The following is a 24,320-nucleotide window of genomic DNA, read 5'->3' on the forward strand; positions in this document are numbered from 1 at the left end:
GCTTTGGACGAGTACATTCGTATTGGTGAGAGCACCGCTCCAGAAGCCTTGAGAAACTATGTAGTAGTTGTTGTTGAGGTTTTTGGACCTGAGTACTTGAGGATGCCTAATGAACAGGATACCACTAGGTTTGAATTGGAGTGAGCAGATGCTTTCCTGATATGCTTGGTTCCATAGATTGTATGCATTGGAGTTGAAAAAATTGTCCTACTGCATGGCATGGGATGTATAGGGGATATAAAATTGAGCCTACAATTATACTGAAAGCAGTTGCATCTAAAGATCTATGGATATGGCATGCACTCTTTGCATGCCTGGTTCACACAATGACAAAAATGTGCTTCAAAGATCTTCTATATTTGCAAGGCTTACTGAGGGGGGGGGGGAAGTCCACAAGATAATTATAACATCAATGGGCATGATTATTCAATGGGTTATTATCTAGCAGATGGCATATATCCATCATGGGCAACCTTTGTTAAGACCATTCCAGAGCCACAAGGTAATAAGAACAAATATTTTGCAAAGGCACAAGAAGTGTGTCGAAAGGATGTTGAAAGGGCATTTGTAGTTCTACAATCTCGCTTTGCAATTGTTCGTGGTCTAGCTCAGTTGTGGGATGAAGACAAGCTCCATAATATTATGATGGCTTGCATCATAATGCATAACATGATTGTAGAGGACGAACGAGATGAGCATAGGGGACAATATGATTACAACTTTGACAACATGGGCACGTTTGCGACTATAAAGACATGGGAGAAAGGGTGTCAGTTTCCCATAATGAAACACCTGAGCTTGATACCTTCATTCAGAATTACAAAAAGATAAAGAACAAGGAAACCCACACTCAGGTGAAGGTAGACCTGATAGAGCACTTGTGGCATAACCATCTAGATTTATACTCCATTGAATAGTTTATTTAGGGAACTGCGAACTTATATGTGTGAGCTGTGAATATATTTCGCAGTTTGTGTGACCTATGAACATATATGTGTGAGCTGTGAACTTATAATTATGCAATTTGTGAGATGTGAACCTATATATGTGAGCTATGAATTTGTTTTGCATTTTGTGTGTCCACTGATAATAGGTTCAGGTTCAGGTTTGAAAGCCAACTGTTTTCTTTAGACTGGAATGCTATTCTATTGCCCTGCATTTTTTTTGCCAACTGCATTTTTTTGCTAATGTCAGTAACAAGTATATTGTCAACTTGCAGTACAACATAATCAGTATACTGAGCACATTTTCTCATGATTAGTAACATGTCTACTGTCAACTTGTAGTACAACATGATCAGTAACATGTATACTGCTAACTTGCTCCACACTATGAACACACAGCCAGCAGCTCCAAACCGAGAATAGACAGGCAACAACTCCAAATGTGAACACATAGGCAGCCCGACATAGTAGTTGGGTAAAGAATGACATTGCCATTTCATTCAACAACATTACATGCAGAGATCAAATCAATTTTACAATCCAAGCAACAAAATAGTACTGAAATTGTACCCAAACTTCAACAACTGAAATTGAATGCAGAGTCACCAGACATTGCATATACAACAAGGTAGCAACTGAGGGCATGTCTGACCGACAAATTACTTAGCACAACTCTTGTTCATAACTAAAACTGAACCTGAACTTAGTAGTACCAAGAAACATAGACTGAACTTAAACATGACCTAAACAATTTCATAATCGATGCTGAACTAAATGCATAAGAAACCTAGATATTGATAATACTGCTATTGATTGTTGACGGCTATTATACGCCCATTATGGCCGCCAACCATTGCAAATAATAAAGGAACTTAAAGTATTTGGGATATAGAGTTTATTTAAACTAATGAGTTCCACAAGTTTTGGTGGTTTGGGATGTTTTGCAGGACTATGCTGAAAATACTCAAGAAACAACGCTAAATGAAGCATATGCAAGGATGGTGAAACATGGATACAATATGACACCATTTCAAACATTCTCAAATGCAAAAGCACAGCACCAGGTTGAAGAGCTCTTCGAGATGATCAAAATGGACACTTGGATCACCTAATATGGAGTCCGGACGAAAAAGTTATGCCTCCGGGAAAATCACCGACGCGGCCCTGCCGGGCCGGGCACCTCCCCAAAACACTTGCCACTCATCATCATAGCCTTGGGGACTTACCAATGGACCCCCAGACACTTGGGAGGCAAGCCAGAAGTGAAAGTAAGACCGAAAGGCCTCATATGTCCTCCCGATGGGCTCCCGATATGACCACTCGATGTTGGGCTGATCATCCAAGGATTGGATTTGCACCTACGTGCAAAGAAACACAAGGGAAGTCAATGCCAACCATCGGATGGAAGGTAACACAAGTGAAGGCCTCACGGTCTTTGCCCACGTGTTTCAGAAAACTACCCACATCACCGACATCAGGAACACATGGAGCGTCCACGAGAAGGCGGTGGCCGAACTGCTGAAATCCTAGGCCGGCCGGCCTAGGGAAGGCCGACTGGCCTCACGTTTTGGCCGTTTGGACCAAATCCAGTTGGAGATTACTTCAACCGATGTTGCAAGAAGGAATCTTGGGGGCATATTCGAATATCGGAGGATCCTAGGCCGGCCGGCCTAGGGGAGGGCGGCCGGTCCCACTCTGCTGCGTCTCAGGCTCAACTTCGCGTGGATGCTACGTCCACCGACCTACCTGCGTCCAAGCTAAGCAACCACCCAAGATCTGACCTCTAACTGCTATAAATACCTGCCCCCTCCTTTACTTCAAGACACAAAGAATTGGAGCAAGTCCAAGGTTGTTGTGGGCTTTTTAGGGTACCCACAGCCGGGTGGCGGAATGCACCCACATATCCCAGAGGGAGAGTACTCGGGAAAGCGCTAAGCGATTAGGCTGATCTAGCTTGGGGGCAAGAACGCAAGAACACTCGGGTTTAGAGTGGTTCGGGCCGCCGGAGCGTAATACCCTACATCCACTATGAGACGTATTGTTCTTAGTATGAATGAAGCTATCCTCTGCCCAGGCTGGGTACTGGCCTCTGCCGGGACTTCTTCCGCCCCTGCCTAAGTCTAACGGGCGTCTCCCTTTTATAGCCCAAGGGGATGCGTACACAGGCGTTGAGACCCCGACAGGTGGGTCCAACGCGGATGTATAGTATACTGCACAGAAGGCATTAATGGTGCTACAACGGTTGAGAATCTCTTCTCGGATATGCTTCATCGCCCTGTCGACTCTCTGACCGAGGGGAGTCTTTATTTGTCCCATCGGCGAGGCGCCCGTTGGGGCAATGTAGCTTGCGGCGTAGTAGAATGACATATGCGGAGTGGGCGGCGCCAGCGACTGCACTGTGCACCTTGGTAACACGCGACCAACAGTGCTACCTGGCAATTGCCGCCTCGGGCTCTGCTGTGGCACAGCGCACTTCCGCCTACCGCAATGAATGCGGTAGGTAGGCGAGTCTTCCAGTGGGAGCCATGCGGCCCCGCGCGCGTGCCCGCACCTGCGGACACGTGGCGGCCCCGGACCAGCCCCAGGCGGGGTGTCGGTTCCATCCCGCTGAGGGGTACGGATAGTATATGGGGGTCCGTGACCCAGCGGGGGGTCCGATACTCCCTGGGAGGTCCGGGGCCCCCAGCTGTTTTGGCTACCTCTTCCGGGACACGTGGCGTCACCGGACCCTCCCCAAGCGCGGAGCGGGTTCGGGGCCGTTTGTCGGGAGAGTAGGGCTCCGGACCACAGGGGTCCGGCTGCTCGGCTGTCAGGGCATAGTTAAGGATAACTACGAGACTCTTGCCTAGACACAGCAAGAGGGGGTACCCCAGTCTTGGGGTATCGACAGTGGCCCCCGGGCCCACTTCGGGAGAGGTATGACCCGCGGGTGGGGCCACCATCATGATGTGTTTCCACGCAACTTGGCTGTGTCAGTGTGCTCATGTCGAGAGCGGGTGCTCCGGACCCCTTGGAAGCCGGAACACCTGTTGCCAGGTTCAGGTACTAGAGCGCTCTCCATAGGGAGGTGAAGGTGTAGGTTTGGGGTACGGAACCAAGCCAAGCGGCTACACGGACCTCGGACCGCTCAGGGAGCGAGAATCACTTCCCCGGACCTAGCTCCTGGTGACCGTGGCGAGCGGTCTCCGCCGGAGCGGGCCACCGGAGTGGACTTTGAGCGACCGTAGCGAGCAGTCTCCGCCGGAGCGGGCCACCGGAGTGGACTTGGGCGACCGTATCGAGCGGTCTCCGCCAGAGCGGGCCACCGGAGTGGACTTGAGTCGACCGTGGCGAGCGGTCTCCGCCGGAGCAGGCCACCGGAGTGGACTTGAGTCGACCGTGGCGATCGGTCTCCGCCGGAGCGGGCCACCGGAGTGGACTTGAGTCGACCGTGGCGAGCGGTCTCCGCCGGAGCGGTCCACCGGAGTGGACTTGAGTCATTATTGATGATCCCATGAATTACGCCACCGGACCTTGCAGCAAGGTGTAGGAAACTAGGCCTTATACTAGAAAGGAGCCCGGGACCTCTAGGGACAGCAGTCTCGGATACTAGGGGATTCGTAACAGGGTAGTGAAGTACGTAGGCTTAGGGTACATTACCAGGCTAAGCTACGCGGAGCTTCTCTACCCCAGGATACGAGCACCACTTCTCCTGAGCAGGTCCCTAGGGGTCCAAATTGCCTTCCAGCTAGAAGGGGTGTCCCCATCTGACCACAAGCCAGCAACTCAACTTGGATCGTTAGTAACTAAAGAAAAGACTCCGTTTGGGAGAAAGAGACGGTTAAACCAAAACGGATAAGTGTAATCAAGGTAAAGTTCAGATAAGACTGAGAAATCAATTCTCCTTTATTGTGGTTATCGTGGTGTACATCAGAGGTCGGGATTACGAGGCCGGACCTCTACCGCTCTGGACCACTTGCTGGCGTTGCCTGTTTGTGCGATGAAGCCAGAGATCGGGTTTACAAGGGCGGACCTTTACCACTCCGGACCACACGTAGGCGCCATGTTATTACAAGGATGTACTCTCTTAGTCCTATCTACAGCCGTTTTCTGTAAGGGCTGCACATTCCTAGTCGGAGTGGAACTACCACCTTTGTGTTCTCCACAGCCGTCGGAGACGAAGGCATCCTGGACGTGCCTGAACTGCATCATCCAGCATCACCTCGGGAGCTCGGGGGGCCCTTCCCTGCCTAAGAACTGTCATATGCCTAGGTAGCATGGAGACAAATTCTTTGGCTTTGAATGGGAGTGGCCCAGCCGTCGCCGTCTGCCGTCGGAAGCCAGCCCAATGACCGCTCATCACGAGCTGGGTGCTCGTTTGGACGAGCACGGAGCGTGGAGAAGGGTGGTTGTTCGCCGGCTTGACCTAGGTGCTGGCGTTGGGCCCCCACGCCTGGTGGCGGGGTCCTGTCTGCAGCAACACTGAGAGAGACTCGGTCCTGGCGAGGGAGGAGTCGACGGTCAACTTCCCCCGGGCCATAGCGGTTGGCTCCAGGCTTCATATTGAGAGAAAGCCTTGAACCGACGCCATACCGCCGCAGGGGAACCCTGGTGGTTGCTTGAGAGAAAACCTTGAGCCGACGCAGAGGTGTTGTAGGGTGACGCACAGCGGGTGTCTCCGTTGCGCGCCGCCGCGCCGGCTCTAAGGTGTCGCAGTGGCGACGCACAGCAGGCGCCGCTGCCATGCGCCGCCGCACCGAGGGCATCGTCGTCTCGGTGCCGTGGCATGCGGCATGGGTGACACCATGCCTCTCTTCATCTTCTCGTCGCCATTGCAGAGGATGAGCTCAGCCTCAGAAGCCTGGAGATCTAGCCAACACCTGCACCTCTCCACACGGACGGCGCCAAATGTTGTGGGCTTTTTAGGGTACCGACAGCTGGGTGGCGGAATGCACCCGCCTAATTCCAGAGGGGGAGTACTCGGGAAAGCGCTAAGCGATTAGGCTGATCTAGCTTGGGGGCAAGAATGCAAGAACACTCGGGTTTAGAGTGGTTCGGGCCGCCGGAGCGTAATACCCTACATCCACTGTGAGATGTATTGTTCTTAGTATGAATGAAGCTATCCTCTGCCCAGGTTGGGTACTGGCCTCTGCCGGGACTTCTTCAGCCCCTGCCTAAGTCTAACGGGCGTCTCCCTTTTATAGCCCAAGGGGACGCGTACACAGGCGTTGAGACCCCGACAGGTGGGTCCAACGCGGATGCATAGTATACTGCGCAGAAGGCATTAATGGTGCTACAGCGGTTGAGAATCTCTTCTTGGATACGCTTCATCGCCCTGTCGACTCTCTGACCGAGGGGAGTCTTTATTTGTCCCATCGGCGAGGCGCCCGTTGGGGCAATGTAGCTTGCGACGTAGTCTGTCGAGGCTACCATGTAGGCGTCATAAAGGGCGAAGCCGAGCCGTCGTGTCTAACTGGCATAGTAGACTGACATACGCGGAGTGGGCGGCGCCAGCGACTGCACTGTGCAACTTGGTAACACGCGACCAACAGTGCTACCTGGCAATTGCCGCCTCGGGCTCTGCTGTGGCACAGCGCACTTCCGCCTACCGCAATGAATGCGGTAGGTAGGCTTGTCTTCCAGTGGGAGTCACGCGGCCCCGCGTGCGTGCCCGCACCTGCGGACACGTGGCGGCCCCGGACCAGCCCCAGGCGGGGTGTCGGTTCCATCCCGCTGAGGGGTCCGGATAGTATATGGGGGTCCGGGACCCAGCGGGGTGGTCCGGGGCCCCCAGCTATTTTGGCTACCTCTTCCGGGACACGTGGCGTCACAGGACCCTCCCCAAGCGGGGAGCGGGTCCGGGGCCGTTTGTTGGGAGAGTAGGGCTCCAGACCACAGGGGTCCGGCTGCTCGGCCGTCAGGGCGTAGTTAAGGATAACTACAAGACTCTTGCCTAGACACAGCAAGAGGGGGTACCCCAGTCCTGCGGTACCGACAAAGGTGAAGCGTAGTACTCCACATATCTTTAGAAAATAGAGTGAGATGCGAGGTGAGAGTCCGAAGAGGACCGGAGTGTCGGTCCCTGTCTAACTTTGTGCCTCCGAGGAATGAAGCTTCGATTCGAGTAATTTCCTCTTTTTTCATCTGTATTTCTTTCTCTTCTTTACTTTATTAGTACTTGAATACTTGATCTCTCTAGTTTCGGGATCCCTTGTCTGCGTAAGTAGCAAGATCTACTTATTTGAGGTTGCTCTTTATCTTAACGTGAGATAGGAGTAAGTAACTCGATAGTTTAGGTGTGGTACCTTGACTTGGTAAGTTACCTTGGGTTGTGTTCCACCCCACGGAACCGCAAACCGCAGTGGTAGGCGGTAGGTGGTGATAGCCATATCCGTTCTTTGTAGTCCACCACATTCGGGTGTTTTCATAGCAGAAGTTGCCGACAGATGTTGGACTCCCTTCTCATCCTAGTATGAGTCCTTCTCTTAGGCCGCCGAAGCAACTAGAGTATACGTCAAGTATTCTTGACAGGAGTAGTTAGTAAGACGATGTTAGAACACTTCGACCTATCTTATCCGGACATCTTCACTCCCGTCATACCCCCTAGATAAACAAGAGTCATTACCAGTACACTTCTCGTTCCTCATGGATTCGATACCCTGGAATACTCCAAGGTGAAAGCTACATCGGTATCCGTACGCTTGCGGATCTATTCTGTTAGGCTAAGGACCGCCAACATTGATCAAAGTCCATTGTGCCCAAATCCCTAGCAATAATTTTGTCCTCTTAGTGCTCTCTCTGGAACTCAAACTTTTCTCTCTCCAATTTTTTCTTCTCTTCCTGCAGAGCAAAGGCTTTGTTCCACCTCTCTTCTTTCTTCAACTCTTTCTCAAGGTCAGCTTCTTTCTTCTTTGCCAGTAGGTAGTCCACCGCTTCGATGGTTCTACCTTGGCGTAGCTTCTGTTTCTCCTTCTTCTTTCCGTCAGGTCTTCATGATGCTTCAGCAATGTCACCACCAGCATCAGGGGCAGCAGGTTCTACTGAACTTGGATTTGAATTGGTGTTGTCTTATGTTTCTTGTTTCTTGTTTTTTTGGCACATCCGATTTCCTTCCTCATGTCCATAGACTTGTGCTTGTCCTTTAGGATATTCCAGCAATGCATCAATGTGAAGTTCCTTTTCTTCTTGTCTTCAGCCTTGAACAGTGCACATGCATTTCCTATCTGCACAATTAAAACCATAATTAACATGAAATGCTAAACTGAGACAAATGATAATAGCTCTGAGATAATGTGTATACGTTGTCATCAACTCTGGAACCACTCTGGTTCCTATCCTCTATCCTGGACACATATCCACAAAATAGATTCACATCATGTTGTATAGTGGACCAACTATTCATTAGAGAAACTTCGATATGAGTTGACTCGAATGACTTGTTTGCATGGAAATATTCATGTATTCTTCTCCAATAGGTGCCCTGTAATTGATCAACTCCACTTATAGCATCCATGCCCACATTTAGCCAAGATGAAACAAGAAGGATGTCCTCCTCAGAACTGAAATTTTTTGTTCTTCCCTAAGAAATCTTGGCTGTTGCAGGAGCTTGACGGATGAGTGGATCACTATTAGGTGTGAGATCTTGTGATTCTTCAAAACCATTCAATACGACATCAGTGAAAGATCTTGAACACATACCACCTGTGATAGAAAAAACTAATAATCAAGTTGCTACAAGTTGGAGATCTGAAACAAACACTCCAAGTAAGAGCAACAATAAAATTTTAAATGATTGTATCAGTCCTGAAGTGATGCTGGGAGATGAGATATGGATCAAATTGAATGAGCAGTTTGAATGTGTTTGAATGGTAACAAATTTACTAGTGAAAGTTACTAGCAAAATTACTAAATGATTTCCTTAATGCAGTGTGTCTGAATGGTAACAAAATTACTAGCAAAATTATTGAAATTACTACAAACTTTCAGAGTTTCTAGTCAATAATGTAGTTGCTAAATGAACAAAATTCAAAGATCTACAATTGGAACCAACAAAGCAATACATGACATGCAAGTACCTAACAGTAGTAAGAAACTGCTATCTCATGGTGTAGCGGTGCTCTAGTGTAGGATCATGAACACCGACTAGAAGGGGGTGAATAGGCAATTTAAAACTAAAAACACCAACACTAGAAAAATTTAATTAGTAATAAAGGAAGGCCCTATGTCATGCTACTACTATCTCTAATTTGAGTTTGCAACCTAGGGTGACAAGATACAATTCAAGCTCTAGTAAAGTAAATTACTCAAAGTAAATGCAAGGATTAAAGTGAGCAAGAGAAATAACCGAGCTTGACACAAGAATTTATCCCGTGGTGTCGATGACTTGCCGGTCACCCCTAATCAACGTTGAGGTGGATTCCAAGAATCAACCGCTCCTCTATCAAGAACTCTCTTAATCTTGAGCCGGCTTGAATCAAGAAACCGCTCCACACCTCGATTCCACTAGAGTTGCTCTTCCACACTCTGGTGATGTGAGCACAAACCTCTCACAACCGAAATCAGGGCTCCTCAACAATCTCCTTGGAGGTGCTCCACGAAATCCACTTCCCCAAGCCATCTAGGGAGCGGCAACTCCCAAGAGTAACAAATCGATGACGCTTGCTTGAAGTTTCCCTAGTGCCACAAAGCTCAAACACTAGATGCAAAGCACTAGGATGCTCTCACACTCTTAAAGATGCAATCACTATGCAAGAATGAGTGAGAGAGGGATGGCTCAGCTCTAAAGAGTCAAGAATGTAGTCCAAATGGCCAAGAGAGCCTCCCAATGGCCGGGCATTGGGTATATATATGCATCGCCTAAAAAACTAGCCGTTACACTCTTTTCTGCGAAATCACGGACCGTCCGTGGTTCAAAAACCGGACTGTCCACCCTTATAAACCAGTGAGTCAGAGTGCAATGATTGTGTGTCAGAACTAGCCGTTGGAGCCCTAGCGGACTGTCCGTACCCTAGGGGCGGACCGTCCGCGGTTCAATGTTCCACACCACCAGAGACGAAAAACGTCTCTGGTACAAATGTTACGTGACCGGCGGACCGTCCGCGCCCCAGGGGCGGACCGTCCGCCATTCAGACTCTCAGCGCAACTAGAGATGCAACGCCTCTGGTACAAAACTTAAAATGACCGGTGGACCATCCGCGCCCCAGGGGTGGACCGTCCGCCGTTCAACCCTCTTTTCCACCAGAGACGAAACATGTCTCTGGTACAATTTTAATTAGTGTGGCGGACCGTCTGCCCGCCTGGGTCGGACTGTCCGCCAGCCAATTTTAACTCCCACCAGAGCTAAACAGCCTCTCTGGTACATTTTCAAATTGTGTGGCGGACCGTCCGCGCCCTAGGGGCGGACTGTCCACACTTAGTCAGTCACCACAAGTTTTGAATCCATTTTCAAATCTTTTCGAAGTGTCGTTAGCCCTCATGCATGCATCTAGACATTTTGAGCAAAATGGCACTAAAGACCCGTCAAGCATGAGTACACGACCCCTCTAGATAGTACAGCTATCTATCCTACAAATCCGGTCATTTCTCATCCAATAATCGCCTTATGACCGGTAAAATACAAAAGCCCTATTTGATACCTTTGCCTTGAGCCCGAGCTTTGCACATCATCTCCAAAACTTCATACGATCACAGTCAAATCCCTTTCATCCATGGATCAACCTATGCTCATTATCTCAAATGAAATCGTTAATCCACAAACTGTTGTCATTAATTACCAAAACTCGAATTAGGGGCCTAGATGCTTTCAATCTCTCCTTTTTGGTAATTGATGACAACACTAATTTTGGAGTGATAAAAAGAGTTCAAGTCAACTTTATACAAAAGGCATAAGGTAGACTTGGAATTGAACTTTGAAGGAACTTACTCATTTTTCTTGAAAATTTCAGAATTAGATATGAATAAATTCACCTAAGTTCGATGAGTAGAGAGAACTCCCCCTTGATATGTGCTTGTGAATTTGAATGAATACCAAGAGCACATATTTATGAAATTTGAAAATTTTTGACGGAGTTTCATCTACAAGTGGAAATCGAGGCAATACAACAAGATATATATGATATGAAATTTTAACATGATTAGCACAACCTCATCAAACCACAAGGATGAATATAAACACGATAAGAGTATTACAAGCCAACGAAGTTCATCACACATTACAAGCCAAGTTCAAGTTCATACCACAAATCCATGCAAGACAATAAATCATAAACATGCAATGCAAGACAAATAGAGTTCAACACAAATGAAACTCGAGTAGCAAACGGTCCATCCCCATGCGAAGTCCATGAGCTCCCCCTGGATCTAAGCACTCCAAGGTCCATCCCCCTCTTTGGCATCAATTGCCAAAAAGGTCAATCCATCGGCGGTGGAGGCGGTGGCGGTGGGTAGAAAGGCTGGTGAGGATACAACTCAGGAGGAGGTACTACAGCTGGAAAAATTGAGTAGAAGTGGTCTGAGAAGCCTGTGAAAGCAGTGTTGAAAGTGTCAAATCTCTATTCTAGCTGCTGCTGCCTCTGCTCAAGCTGCTGAAATTGCTCAGACGACAGCATATCCTCAAAGCGAGAATCCAGAGCTACTATGTCTGAGTGAAGACTCTCCTGAACTCCTTGCATTTAAGCCATCATAGGCTGGAACATAGTCTCCTGAAAGTGCTGTGTCATCTGCTGCTGCATGTTTTGGAAGCCTAAGTTCATCTGAGTCTGCATCTGAGTCACAAGACCATCCATATGAGAAGTCATACCCTGCGGCATTGATGCAATATATGGATCGAAGTACCCAGCTGGAGGTGCCCACTATGGCTGCACTGGAGGTGGCATAGCATGCTGTGATGCAGCTGCTCCCATGTGAGCATCATCATCACCATTATCATCATCATGCCCATGTTCTTCCTCATCCATGTCATCACCTGGGAAGGGAGTCAAGGGCCTCAAGAGAAAACCTGTGTCATTCTTGAAAAGCCTAAAAGGAATGTGCCTGCACTCACAGATCCCTCTGAAACTGGTCTTGGCCTTGATGATGGACATGATGTAAGGTGCAAAGTAGAGGTTCATCTCAAGGTTTAGCCTCAGGTCTGCCAACTGATCCATGATAAGAGCAATAATATTGATTCTATTTCCATTCATAATATGAGAGATCACATTCCAGTAGAGGCCTCTAATCTTGTCCTTGTTTCCACTCTTAGGCATAAAAGTGACTCTAGCAATTTTGTTTATGACAGCAGGATGATGCCTAAGACCTTATGTGCCCCCAAACATTCTGGCAATCTCAACATTTGCAAGCTCATAATAAATAGGATAATCATTCTCATCTAGAGGGTTCTCCAACACAATGTAGATATTTTGCTCATTTGTGATAAAATCATAGTCCAACTGATTTGCAGCAGCAAACTGAGCAAAGCTAGCATAGTATGTTCTCTTGCCAGTTGTCCACCAAATTCTTTCTTCTTCCATGCTAATCTTTAGAGTGGCATAAAACTGACGAATAACAGTCTCATTCCAATCACATCTATGCTGAAGGAAATTGTCTAGACCCATGTGCTCAAATCTATCAACAAGTGCAGACATGAGTGGCTGTGATCTCATATATGCTAAGTCTATGGTCTGATGTTTGAATACAATTTTCTTAACTAGATGACCAAAGTAAGGATCTTGTTGTACCTCAGTTCTGAAGTAGAGAATGTTGGTGTCCCGAGGCACGTTGAGCTGATTCACTGATCTTGCATTTGCATATGACTCAGCCGTCCACTATCTGCTAGGAAGGTCTAGCCCCATCAGATCAGTGACATCATCCTCTTCTCCCTCAACATCTTCCTCTGAAGACTCATCACCAACACCCCAACTGATGATGCAGCTGCCATGTCACTTGGGTTAGGAGCATAGTCCTCATCATCAGAGTCGTCACCATCTCTTTGTCTTTTGGAGGTCACAACCTTCTTGATCTTTGAAGTAGTTGCTTTGAGAACCTTCCGGGGCGGCCTGAGATCAAGAGTGAATCATAAGAAACAATTATGCAAGTGTAACACTTCAGCCAAGCAACAAACATCACAACTCAGCACAATTCTACAGGAAACAGTCTCTGGCGGACCGTCCGCTAGCTGGACGCGGACCATCCGTGGTTTACTCAAATACCAACGCGGACTGTCCGCGGTCAGCAGGCGGACCGTCCGCGACCCATCTGTTCAAGCACAGTAACTGAAAATCGCCCAAAATTTGATTCATCCATAATTTGAGTTCTAGTGCAAATCTACCAACCAAATTTTTGCCACAACATCTCCTCAACACTAGCAACAAGATCCCCCAATTGATTTCACAAATCCATGGTCCAAAAACATATCAGAGCACGCCAAACCCCCTCTTTCATGATGAAATCCAAGAACATAAGGAGAGGAATCAACGAAATACCGAGAGGACATGATGGAGAATCACGAGAAGGGTCTGGGAATGCGCTCAGACCGTCCGGGAATCACGACAAACGTCCTTGACCTTGATGTCTCCCCCACGTGCTTGAGAGAGAAGGAGAGAGAGCTTTTGGATGTTTGTGGTCGGTTTGATGGAGAGGGAAAGGGACTTGGGCATATAAGTCCACGGGTGGCCGGTCCCACCATTCTGCGCAGGCGCGGACCGTCCGCGACCTCCAGGCGAACCGTCCGCCTTTATAATTTCTGACTTAATTTTCCACTGAAACTGTCTCTGGTAAAAAATTTCTCAACAATGGCAGACCATCCGCGGATCCTTGGCGGACCGTCCGCTCTTTGCTCAGTGAGCACATCACCAGTGTATCCGAAGCTAACCGGTGCACCGGGTGGACCGTTCGCGGTCCATACGCGGACTGTCCACGCTTACCCTTTTCTGTTGATTTGAGCTTCTGGTGACAAACTTCATAGATGGCGGACCGTCCGCCTCTTACCCACGGACCATCCGCGCTACCAAAATTCTGACAGCTCTGAATTTTGCCACATTTCACAAATCCAACTTCAATTTGGGATCATTGCTCATATAAAAATCCAAAAATCTCAAAACTAGCATAAATACCTTCCATAGACTCAATTGAGCGTGTATCAACAAGAAATCAAAAATAAATCGAGTAAAATCAAGAAAACTCATAAATGGATCAAAAATTCCCAAAAAATTCAGAAAATTGAAACAAAGAATGCATAGAAGAACCACATGCCACATGTGCTAGTTTTCAAACCACATTTGAGAAGTCAATGATATTTAGCTCATTTCTCAACTTGCAAAACCGAGATTCACCCAAAGGCTTGGTGAATATATCCACTAATTGATCATCTGTGCCAATTCCATCAATCTTGATATCACCCTTGTTCACATGATCTCTAAGAAAATGATGATGCATATCAATATGCTTGGTTCTTGAATGTTGCACCGGATTAGTTGCAATTTTTACGGCGCTTTCATTATCACACAATAAGAGAATTTCATCAAACTTCACACCAAAATCAAGAAGAGTTTGCTTCATCCATAATAATTGTGCACACCAACTTCCGACCGAAATATATTTCGCTTCGGCGATTGAAAGAGCCACGGAATTTTTCTTCTTTGAAGACCGAGAAACAAGTGACCTTCCAAAAAATTGACAACCACCGGAAGTGCTTTTTCTATCAACCTTGCATCCCGCATAATCCAAATCCAAAAAACAAACTAAATCAAAATGAGCACCCTTGGGATACCATAAAACCAATATTTGGAGTGAATTTCAAGTATATCAAGATCCTTTTGACGGCGGTCAAATGACATTCTCTAGGTGCAGCTTGAAATCGTGCACACATGCAAATACTAAACATGATGTCGGGCCTAGATGCGGTCAAATAAAGCAAACTACCAATCATAGAAGCGTAAAGTTTTAGATTGACACACAAATGTGCCTTTCTTGAGTTGCTTGATTTGAAGTCCAAGAAAGAAACTCAATTCACTAATCATGGACATCTCAAATTCTCTAGACATCATTTCACCAAATTCCTTACAAAAATTTGGGTAAGTTGAACCAAAGATAATATCATCAACATAAATTTGACAAACAAATAAATCCTTACCAATTGCTTTATTGAACAAAGTGGTATCAACCTTATCAATTTTGAAGCCCTTAGAAATAAGAAAATCCCTCAATCTTTCATACCAAGCCCGTGGAGCTTGCTTAAGACCATAGAGAGCTTTAGAGAGCTTGTATACATGATTTGGCTTCTTAGGATCTTCAAAACCGGGAAGTTGCTCAACAAATACGAGTTCACTAATCTTGCCATTCAAGAAAGCACTTTTCACATCCATTTGATAAAGTTTTATGTTATGAGAGCAAGCATAAGCTAATAAAATTCTAATAGCTTCTAATCTAGCAACGGGAGCAAAAGTTTCACCGAAATCCAAACCTTCGACTTGAGTGAAGCCTTGAGTCACCAATCTTGTCTTGTTTCTCACAACAATTCTATCTTTATTTTGCTTGTTTCTAAAGACCCATTTAGTACCAATGACATTGTAATTCTTGGGCCTTTCCACTAAATCCCAAACTTGATTTCGGGTGAAATTATTCAATTCTTCATGCATAGCATTCACCCAATCCGGATCTCTCAAAGCTTCATCTACACGGTTAGGTTCAAGAAAAGATACAAAAGAATAGTGTTCATAAAATGAAGCAATGCGAGATCGAGTTTGGACACCCTTACTAATATCACCCATGATTTGATCCACGGGGTGATCCTTTGCAAGAACATGATGAATCCTTTGAGGGACAATAGGTTCTTGAGTTGATGTGGAAGGTGAAGTAGTAGAACCCACTTGATCTTGTACTTGAGAATCATTGTTACTTGAATCTTGTACAATTGGTTGTGCTTGATCATTTGGGAAAGAGGTTGAAGGATTTACTCTAATAGAAATAGAAGGACCATCTTCATCCTCATCTTCTTCTCTTGGTCTAACATCACCAATTGACATAGTTTTCATTGTATTTCTCAAGCCATCATTTCTCACATCATTAAGATTTTCTTGTTCATTATGAGACCCATTGGTTTCATCAAACTCCACATCATATGCTTCTTCAACAATACTATGAGTTTTGTTGTAGACCCAATAAGCCTTGCTACAAGATGAATACCCAAGAAAAAAACCATCATCACATTTACTTTAGAACTTTGATAACCGAGTTCCCTTCTTGAGAATATAGCATTTGCAACCAAACACTATAAAATATGAGATATTTGGCTTTCTTCCAATGAGCAATTCATATGGGGGTCTTGTTATGAAATCTATGGCAATATAATCTATTAAAAGAATGACAAGCCGTGTTGATTGCTTCGGCCCAAAAACTATCCGAAATATTGTACTCGAAGAGCATTGATCTTGCCATATCAATCGAGGTTCTATTCTTCCTCTCAACAAGACCATTTTGCTCCGGAGTGTACTTGGTTGAGAATTCATGCTTGATTCTTTTTTTATCACAACATTCCTCAACTCTTGTGTTTCTAAATTCACTTCCATTGTCACTCCTTACATTCTTCACCTTGAGCTCAAATTCATTCTCGGCCCTTGCTATGAATTTCTTGAATATGTCATATGTATCGGCCTTGTCATGAAGAAGAAAAACCCATGCATATCTTGAATAATCATCCACAACCACAAGTCAATAGCAATTTCCTCCAATGCTTCTACATATTGTAGGACCAAATAAATCCATATGCAATAATTCCAATGGTCTCTCGGTAGACATAACACTCTTAGTGGGATGAGCATTTGCAACTTGCTTTCCGGCTTGACATGCACTACACAACTTATCTTTTTCAAATTTCACATTCTTCAAGACAACTACTAAATCATATTTTAAGAGTTGGTTGAGTTGTTTCATACCAACATGATCAAGTCTTCTATGCCATAACCAACCCAAAGATGATTGTGAGAACAAGCAAGTAGACAAATTTGCCTCTCTAGAAGCAAAATCCACAAGATAAACATCCTCATGTCTAAATTCCGTGAAGATATGATCATTTCCATCCAAACTAGTCACTACAACATCATCTTTAGTGAAACTACACTTATAACCAAAATCACAAAGTTGAGTGACCGACAAGAGATTAAACTTGAGAGAATCAACTAGCAAAACTTTTGAGAGAGAATGATCACTTGAAATAGCAATTGTACCAATTCCTTTGACCTTGCCTCGGCTATTATTGCCAAAGATAATATCACTATAGCCAACCACATTATCATCAAGGGAGGAAAACATCATTAGATCTCTGAGTGCATCCACTATCAAGCACCCAATGTCTTCCTCCGGCCTTATAATTCACCTACAAAAGAGAAGTAACTCTTTTAGGTACCCAAATTTTCTTGGGTCCTTGGATGTTAGTGACCAAAGTTTTAGACACCCAAATGGCATTCTTTTTAGCACCATATATAGGTAACCCAATATATTTAGCACTAACACAACCCTTAGAATCTTTCATAAGAACATAGCTAGAATAAAAGGATACGGCTTTATTGTTGGTGCAATTCTTCTCATTATGGCCCATTTTTTTGCACTTTTCATAATATGGCCATCCATCTTTCTTCACAAATACGGTCTTGGTTTCATAAAAGGCCTTCTTGCCTTTCTTTGGAATATATCCTAGACCTTGCCTATTCAAGGTGAACTTTTGGCTTGACCAACAATGATTGAATTTGGCTCTACTATCATAGCACTTGCTCAAATCATTGGTCAAACAAATCACTTCTTTCTTCAATTTTTCATTCCCCAAGACAAGTGACTTATCCCAAGAAGATTTATTACTTGTGCTACATGAGGAGTTAGTAGAGCTAGATATACAATATGATTTGCAAGTTTCACTACTAGCCCCCATGTTCAACTTAGCCTTGTCCTTAAGCTTCTCATGAGTTTCCTTAAGATTCTCATGAGAGGTCTTTAGCTCCTCATAGGAAGCTTGGAGTGAATCATATTTCAACTCCAAGTCCTTCAACTTTGTCTTTTCCTTGATCACAAGTTCACCGGCATCGTTGAGCATATCTACAAGATCATCATATAAAAATTCTTCAAGTTCATCATCTTGTAATACCTTTGCACCACCCTTTGCCATAAGACAATGTGGTATGGAGAAGAGTGATGGAGCCTCCTTGATGGCGATCCCGGCAACTCCCTTAGATGGCTTGTCATCATCATCATCATCATCATCATCGGAGCTTGTATCGGAATCCCACTCAACAAAATAGGCTTGACCATTTTTCTTCTTCTTGATGAACTTCTTCTTTTTATTCTCATTATTTTTCTTGTCTTTCTTGTTCTTGTCATTTTTCTTGTTTGGACAATTTATGATGATATGACCCACTTCACCACATTGGAAGCATGTCTTGTCAACAAAAGAATTTTTTCTTGATGATTGTCCTCTCCTGCCAAAGTTCTTCTTGCTCGTCATTCTATTGAACCTCTTGACAAAGAGAGCCATCTCCTCATCTGATTCTTCTTCTTGACAACCACTTTCTTCTTCATTTTTGCTATCTTGAGCCTTGAAAGCCACACTTTTCTTTTTCTCATCAATTTCTCCACCATGAGCTTCATCTTGAGATTTCTTGAACATGTCATGAGTAAGCACTTCTCCCGATATTTGTGTGGGAGTAGCGGTCTTCACATTTGACCTCACAAGCAAGGTCACAATGGTGTCATATCTTTCCGGAAGACTTCTAAGAAACTTGTGATTGAAATCCGCATCCGGCACCTCAAATCCAAGCCCCTTGAGCTCATTCACAATATCATTTAGCCGGTTGAACATCTCGGCTACACTCTCATCCTTCTTCATGGCAAATTCACTAAACTTGCCCTTGAGCACATATAATTTAGCCTCCTTCACACTTGATATGCCCTCATGAATTTCCATGAGCTTCTTCCATATATCATTTGCATTTGTGAGACTTTTAACTCTATTGAATTCACTCACATCAAGAGCGCTAAAGAGTTCATTCACCCCTTGATCATTTAGCACCTCAGTTTCCTCATCTACCGGGGTCAAATTCTTTGCATCTAGGATGGCATGCCCGTCATTCACAACTCTCCACAACTTTCTACTCATAGCCTTAAGATGAGCCAACATCCTAGTCTTCCAATAATCATAATTATTCCCATAAAAAAGGGTGGCTTTCCAACATGAATACTATTATCACTAGTCATTGTTCTACTCCAAAATGGTTAAATCCGCAATTTAAGGAGTAATTAGCTCTGGTACCACTTGTAGGATCAAGAACACCGACTAGAGGGGGAGTGAATAGGCGGTTTAAAACTAAAAACACCAACACTAGAGAAATTTAATTAGTAACAAAGGAAGGCCCTATGTCATGCTACTACTATCTCTAATTTGGGTTTGCAACCCAGGGTGACAAGATACAATTCAAGCTCTAGTAAAGTAAATTTTTTAAAGTAAATGCAAGAATTAAAGTGAGTAAGAGAAATAACCGAGCTTGACACAAGAATTTATCCCGTGCTGTCGATGACTTGCCGGTCACCCCTAATCCATGTTGAGGTGGATTCCAAGAATCAACCGATCCTCTATCAAGAACTCTCTTGATCATGAGCCGGCTTGAATCAAGGAACCGCTCCACACCTCGATTTCACTAGAGTTGCTCTTCACCACTCTGGTGAGGTGAGCACAAGACCTCTCACAACCGAAATCGGGGCTCCTCAACAATCTCCTTGGAGGTGCTCCGCGAAATCTACTTCTCCAAGCCGTCTAGGGAGTGGAAACTCCTAAGAGTAACAAATCGATGACGCTTGCTTGAAGTTTCCCTAGTGCCACAAAGCTCAAACACTAGATGCAAAGCACTAGGATGCTCTCACACTCTCAAAGATGCAATCACTAAGCAAGAATGTGTGAGAGAGAGATGGATCAGCTCTAAAGAGTCAAGAATGTAGTCCAAATGGCCAAAAGAGCCTCCCAATGGCCAGGCATTGGGTATATATAGACATCCCCTCAAAAACTAGTAGTTACACTCTTTTCTGCGAAATCGCAGACCGACCGCGGTTCAAAAACCGGACTGTCTGCCCTTATAAATTAGTGAGTCAGAGTGCATTGATTGTGTGTCAGAACTAGCCGTTGGAGCCCTGGCGGACTATTCGCGCCCTAGGGGCGGATCGTCCGCGGTTCAATGTTCCACACCACCAGAGATGAAAAACATCTCTGGTACAAATGTTAAGTGACCGGCGGACCGTCCGCGCACTAGAGGCGGACCGTCCGCCGTTCAGACACTCAGCGCAACCAGAGATGCAATGCCTCTGGTACAAAACTTAAAATGACCGGCGGACCGTCCGTGCCCCAGGGGCGGACCGTCCGCCGTTCAACCCTCTTTTCCACCAGAGACGAAACATGTCTCTAGTACACTTTTAATTAGTGTGGCAGACCATCCGCCCGCCTGGGCCGGACTGTCCGCCAGCTAATTTTAATTCCCACCAGAGCCAAACAGCCTCTCTGGTACATTTTCAAATTGTGTGGCGGATCGTCCGCGCCCTAGGGGCAGACTGTCCGCACTTAGTCAGTCACCACAAGTTTTGAATCCATTTTCAAATCTTTTCGAAGTGTCGTTAGCCCTCATGCATGCATCAAGACATTTTGAGCAAAATGGCACTAAAGACCCGTCAAGCACAAGTACACGACCCCTCTAGATAGTACGGCTATCCATCCAACAAATCCGGTCATTTCTCATCCACTAATTGCCTTATGACCGGTAAAATGCAAAAGCCCTATTTGATACCTTTGCCTTGAGCCCGAGCTTTGCACATCATCTCCAAAACTTCATACGATCACAGTCAAATCCCTTTCATCCATGGATCAACCTATGCTCATTATCTCAAATAAAATCGTTAATCTACAAACCGTTGTCATTAATTACCAAAACTTGAATTAGGGGCCTAGATGCTTTCATCTAGTCATAACCCAAGACAAAATTGTTGCTCAACAAACAAGATTATGAACACCTCATGGTATTATCCTGAACAGCTACCTCATGATAATAAGCATAGGATGGTAGTAACCTTCACACCTGCACCTGGCACCAAGCTGCGAGCAACTCACCAGAGTTCAGGTTGTCGATGGGCACATCTTCATGTGACAACGGCTCCTGCATCATTCAACCATCGACGCCTGTGGGAGGAAGAACACGATGGCACATCAATCCAACCCCCGACCAAAACCGCTCCTGCCACCTCCGGTTCCTCGATTACTTGCGCGAAATGAGTGCTGGCAGAACCCCAAGCAACGGCTTCTTGATAAAATCCAGGTCGCCCACCTACAGTAGCACGGGGATGAACCATCTTATTCATGGTGACTAGGGGCGGCGGTGAAATTTCACCCTGGATGTGGTGATTTGGTCAGTTTTGGGTGCAAGAATGGAGAGGGCTGTGGGCGGGGGAGGAAGGTGTGGGACGGGAAGTGGGGCACAGCAGGGTGAGGGGCGGGAAGTGGGGGGCGCGTGCAGGAGAAGCCGATGCCAAGCCGCGCGAGCTCGGCATTGATGCAGAGTGACGAGGACAAGATAGCGGGCTAGAAGAGATAACGAGGAAGATGGCGGCTCTGTTGGAGCTCATTTTTTCCGATTTTGCTCTACATTTACCGATCCAGGAAGGGGTACAGAGGTTGTTGGAGTTGGAGTTGCTCTAAGGGCAGTCCCAATGGCCAGTATTTAGGAGTGGTTTCCAAGAGAAGAAAAGGAGTAATTAATGTCAATAGAAACCATCCTCCCCAACCCATGGTTTCTATATTAATGGTCATACAAAGAATAACTTAAATGCAGCACAAAAAAGGAGATAGATCAACTGTGGCAATTTTTCTGCAGCCAACGTGACCGCATGATAGTAGCCAACATGTTTGCAAAGCACACTAACAAATGAAATAGCAAATTGCTACTGCCCAACAAACTTTTGAGAACCATACATAGGTAGCATCATCCATCATCTCTCATACATATAGTTCATAACATAACAGAAGAACTAAAGTTCATGACATGCATAGTAAAGTAAGGTAGGATCATATAGTTGGGAAATAAAATAACTAAAGTTCATGACATATTATAGTATGAAATAATAAGGTGACATCATCAGGTTGCACGACATCATCTCAATTGCACAACATCATCTCAGGTAGGTTCAGAAGTCCTCCAAAAGCCATCAGGTTGCAAATGTCCATCAGAAGCCATCAGGTTCGATAACATAATCTACAAGTGAAAATAAACAATGAATTTCAACAAAAAAAAGATAACAAAGATAAATATAGAAAAAAACGAACTTAAAATCCATTTTTATCTAATAGTACATAAAATCTACTATTAGATATGTACCTAATTATTTTGCCTATTTGAATTCCCAAACTTTAGCCAAATATGTTCAATTAAATCAGATTGTAGCTTCTTGAACAGTATATGTGTTGGCTTCCTCATTCAAATCAGTGGAACATGCTCTATATCCCTCTCATCTTCAATTATCAAATTGTGGAGGATTATACAAGCAAGCATGATATTCTCAAGATCCCCTTGCTCCAATAGACATGCTGGTTGATGCAAAATACAAAAACGAGACTGCAAAATGTCAAAGGCGCATTCAACATCCTTCCTTGCCCCTTCTTGATGTTGTGCAAAAAGTTTATGTTTATCCGACTGTGGCTCACGTATAGACTTCACGAAAATAGGCCACTCTGGATATATGTCGTCTGCTAGGTAGTAACAGATATTGTATTCACTTCCATTGATAGAATATTGCACCTTAGGAGCTTCTCCTCTCAGCTGTTCGACAAACAAATGTGATTAGTTGAGCACGTTGATATCATTATTGGATTCAGCAACACCAACAAAGGAGTGTCATCCAAATTCACCACTTCAGCTGACCTTTTAGTTGCAGTTACACCCTTGTTTTTTTTCTTTTTCCCCTTCCATTTTTTGTATTATAGGTAGACCACTTCCTTTCCCCTCGCACAACCTTCCATATATGCTTCAGCATGAAATCATTATCACTATGTTCAGAAGCACACATCTTTTCAGCCGTTTCCATCAATTGGTCATCACTCATACCAATTCTATATACTTTGGTGGTTTTTACCCAGCAACCATGGAACTCACTTACAGGTTTCTTAACACGATCCCAACGGATTTTGAGTTGGTTCCGGTTTCTCCTACGACTGACTTCTATGGTTTTGTTGTTCTCTTTAGTGATATCTGCCCAATATTGATCAGACTTCCTATCAGTTCCATCAACCGGGCCTTTGAGTTATGCACCCAAGCAGAAGCCTACAATTAGAAAACAACAACTCCAAGTTTATAAAGAAGAAGATTTTTCTACAGTAGAAAATCAAACTAAGCAAGGATGCTTACCAATCCAATGTCTTCATCTTTCATCCAGTTCAATCTCTTCTCAGTCCTACTATGGTTGATGGTTTCATCCACATCAATATTTATTGTCTCATTCTCTTGATCATTGCATTCACCTGGGAAACTCTAGTTCTTCTAGTTGTATTTCCCAGTAGATGGAAATTTTCTGGAGTGGTGTTTGACTGCAGCAAATTGGTAAACCCACCTAGTGGGTATGTCCTAAAGAAAATAGATATGTTTAATGCCTTGAATAGTTACTGGTGGTTACAACTTTAAAATTGGTTACGCTGCCAAAGCCTTATATTTTTGAACAATAAACACACTGCCACTAATTCTAGTTTTCCATTCTTTAAGTTTATTAGCTACTGTACTACACATTTATCTACCAATATTAACAGCAATATGCGACACCTGGAAAGGCTACATTTTCTGAAACACTAGAACAGTAAACAAGCAAGTCAAAAATCTCATGCCCAAATTCATATCGTCTATACTTCAGATTATTATGTTCAACTGGAAATCAGCTAAAAAACCACAAGTAGTACTGTCTAGTTCTATACTCCATTATACATCTCATGTCAAGTAAACATACCCTTCACTGGAGCCCATCTGAGAGGAACTTTTCCACCACTCCTGGAAAACCAGTGGCTTGATTGGTGGGGATGATGCTACAGCCAGGCCGTCAGGATTAATGGCAGCTGAAGTGGATCCATGAGCAGGGATAGCGGGAGCAACAACGAAGGCCGAAGCAGATCGAGTAGTGAGGGCGGCGAGAGCACCCCTGCTTTTGCCTGCCCTGCCTTGCCTGTGTAAGGATCGGGTGCTCTAACCTAAGAGGGGAGAGGGGGTGAATTAGGCACTAATAAAAACTTAGACCTATGGCTCCAACTAGTTTTCACAAAACTTAAACTAAAACAAGCTATCTAGATGTGTAACTAGGTTGTTCTAGTGTGAAACCCCTATCCCAAAAGAGTTATGCACCCTATAGCCTTTCCTAACAAGA

At 44.9% G+C, this 24,320-nt stretch overlaps 1 long non-coding RNA gene and 1 pseudogene across 1 annotated transcript; both read right to left on the bottom strand.

Annotated features, from left to right (window-relative positions):
* Positions 1–7,538: 7,538 nt before the first annotated feature.
* Positions 7,539–8,619, bottom strand: LOC120659145 (annotated as a pseudogene).
* A 13,224-nt stretch (positions 8,620–21,843) lies between these two features.
* On the bottom strand, positions 21,844–24,120 carry LOC120660043. The gene is made up of 4 exons (XR_005669324.1): positions 23,910–24,120; positions 23,321–23,536; positions 22,295–23,236; positions 21,844–22,171 (listed from the first exon to the last, which is right to left on the bottom strand). It is a non-coding gene; the product is annotated as an uncharacterized LOC120660043 (long non-coding RNA).
* Positions 24,121–24,320: the final 200 nt, after the last annotated feature.

The sequence above is a fragment of the Panicum virgatum genome, chromosome 2N (genome assembly GCF_016808335.1).
Source record: "Panicum virgatum strain AP13 chromosome 2N, P.virgatum_v5, whole genome shotgun sequence".
In the NCBI taxonomy this organism is placed as follows: domain Eukaryota; kingdom Viridiplantae; phylum Streptophyta; class Magnoliopsida; order Poales; family Poaceae; genus Panicum; species Panicum virgatum.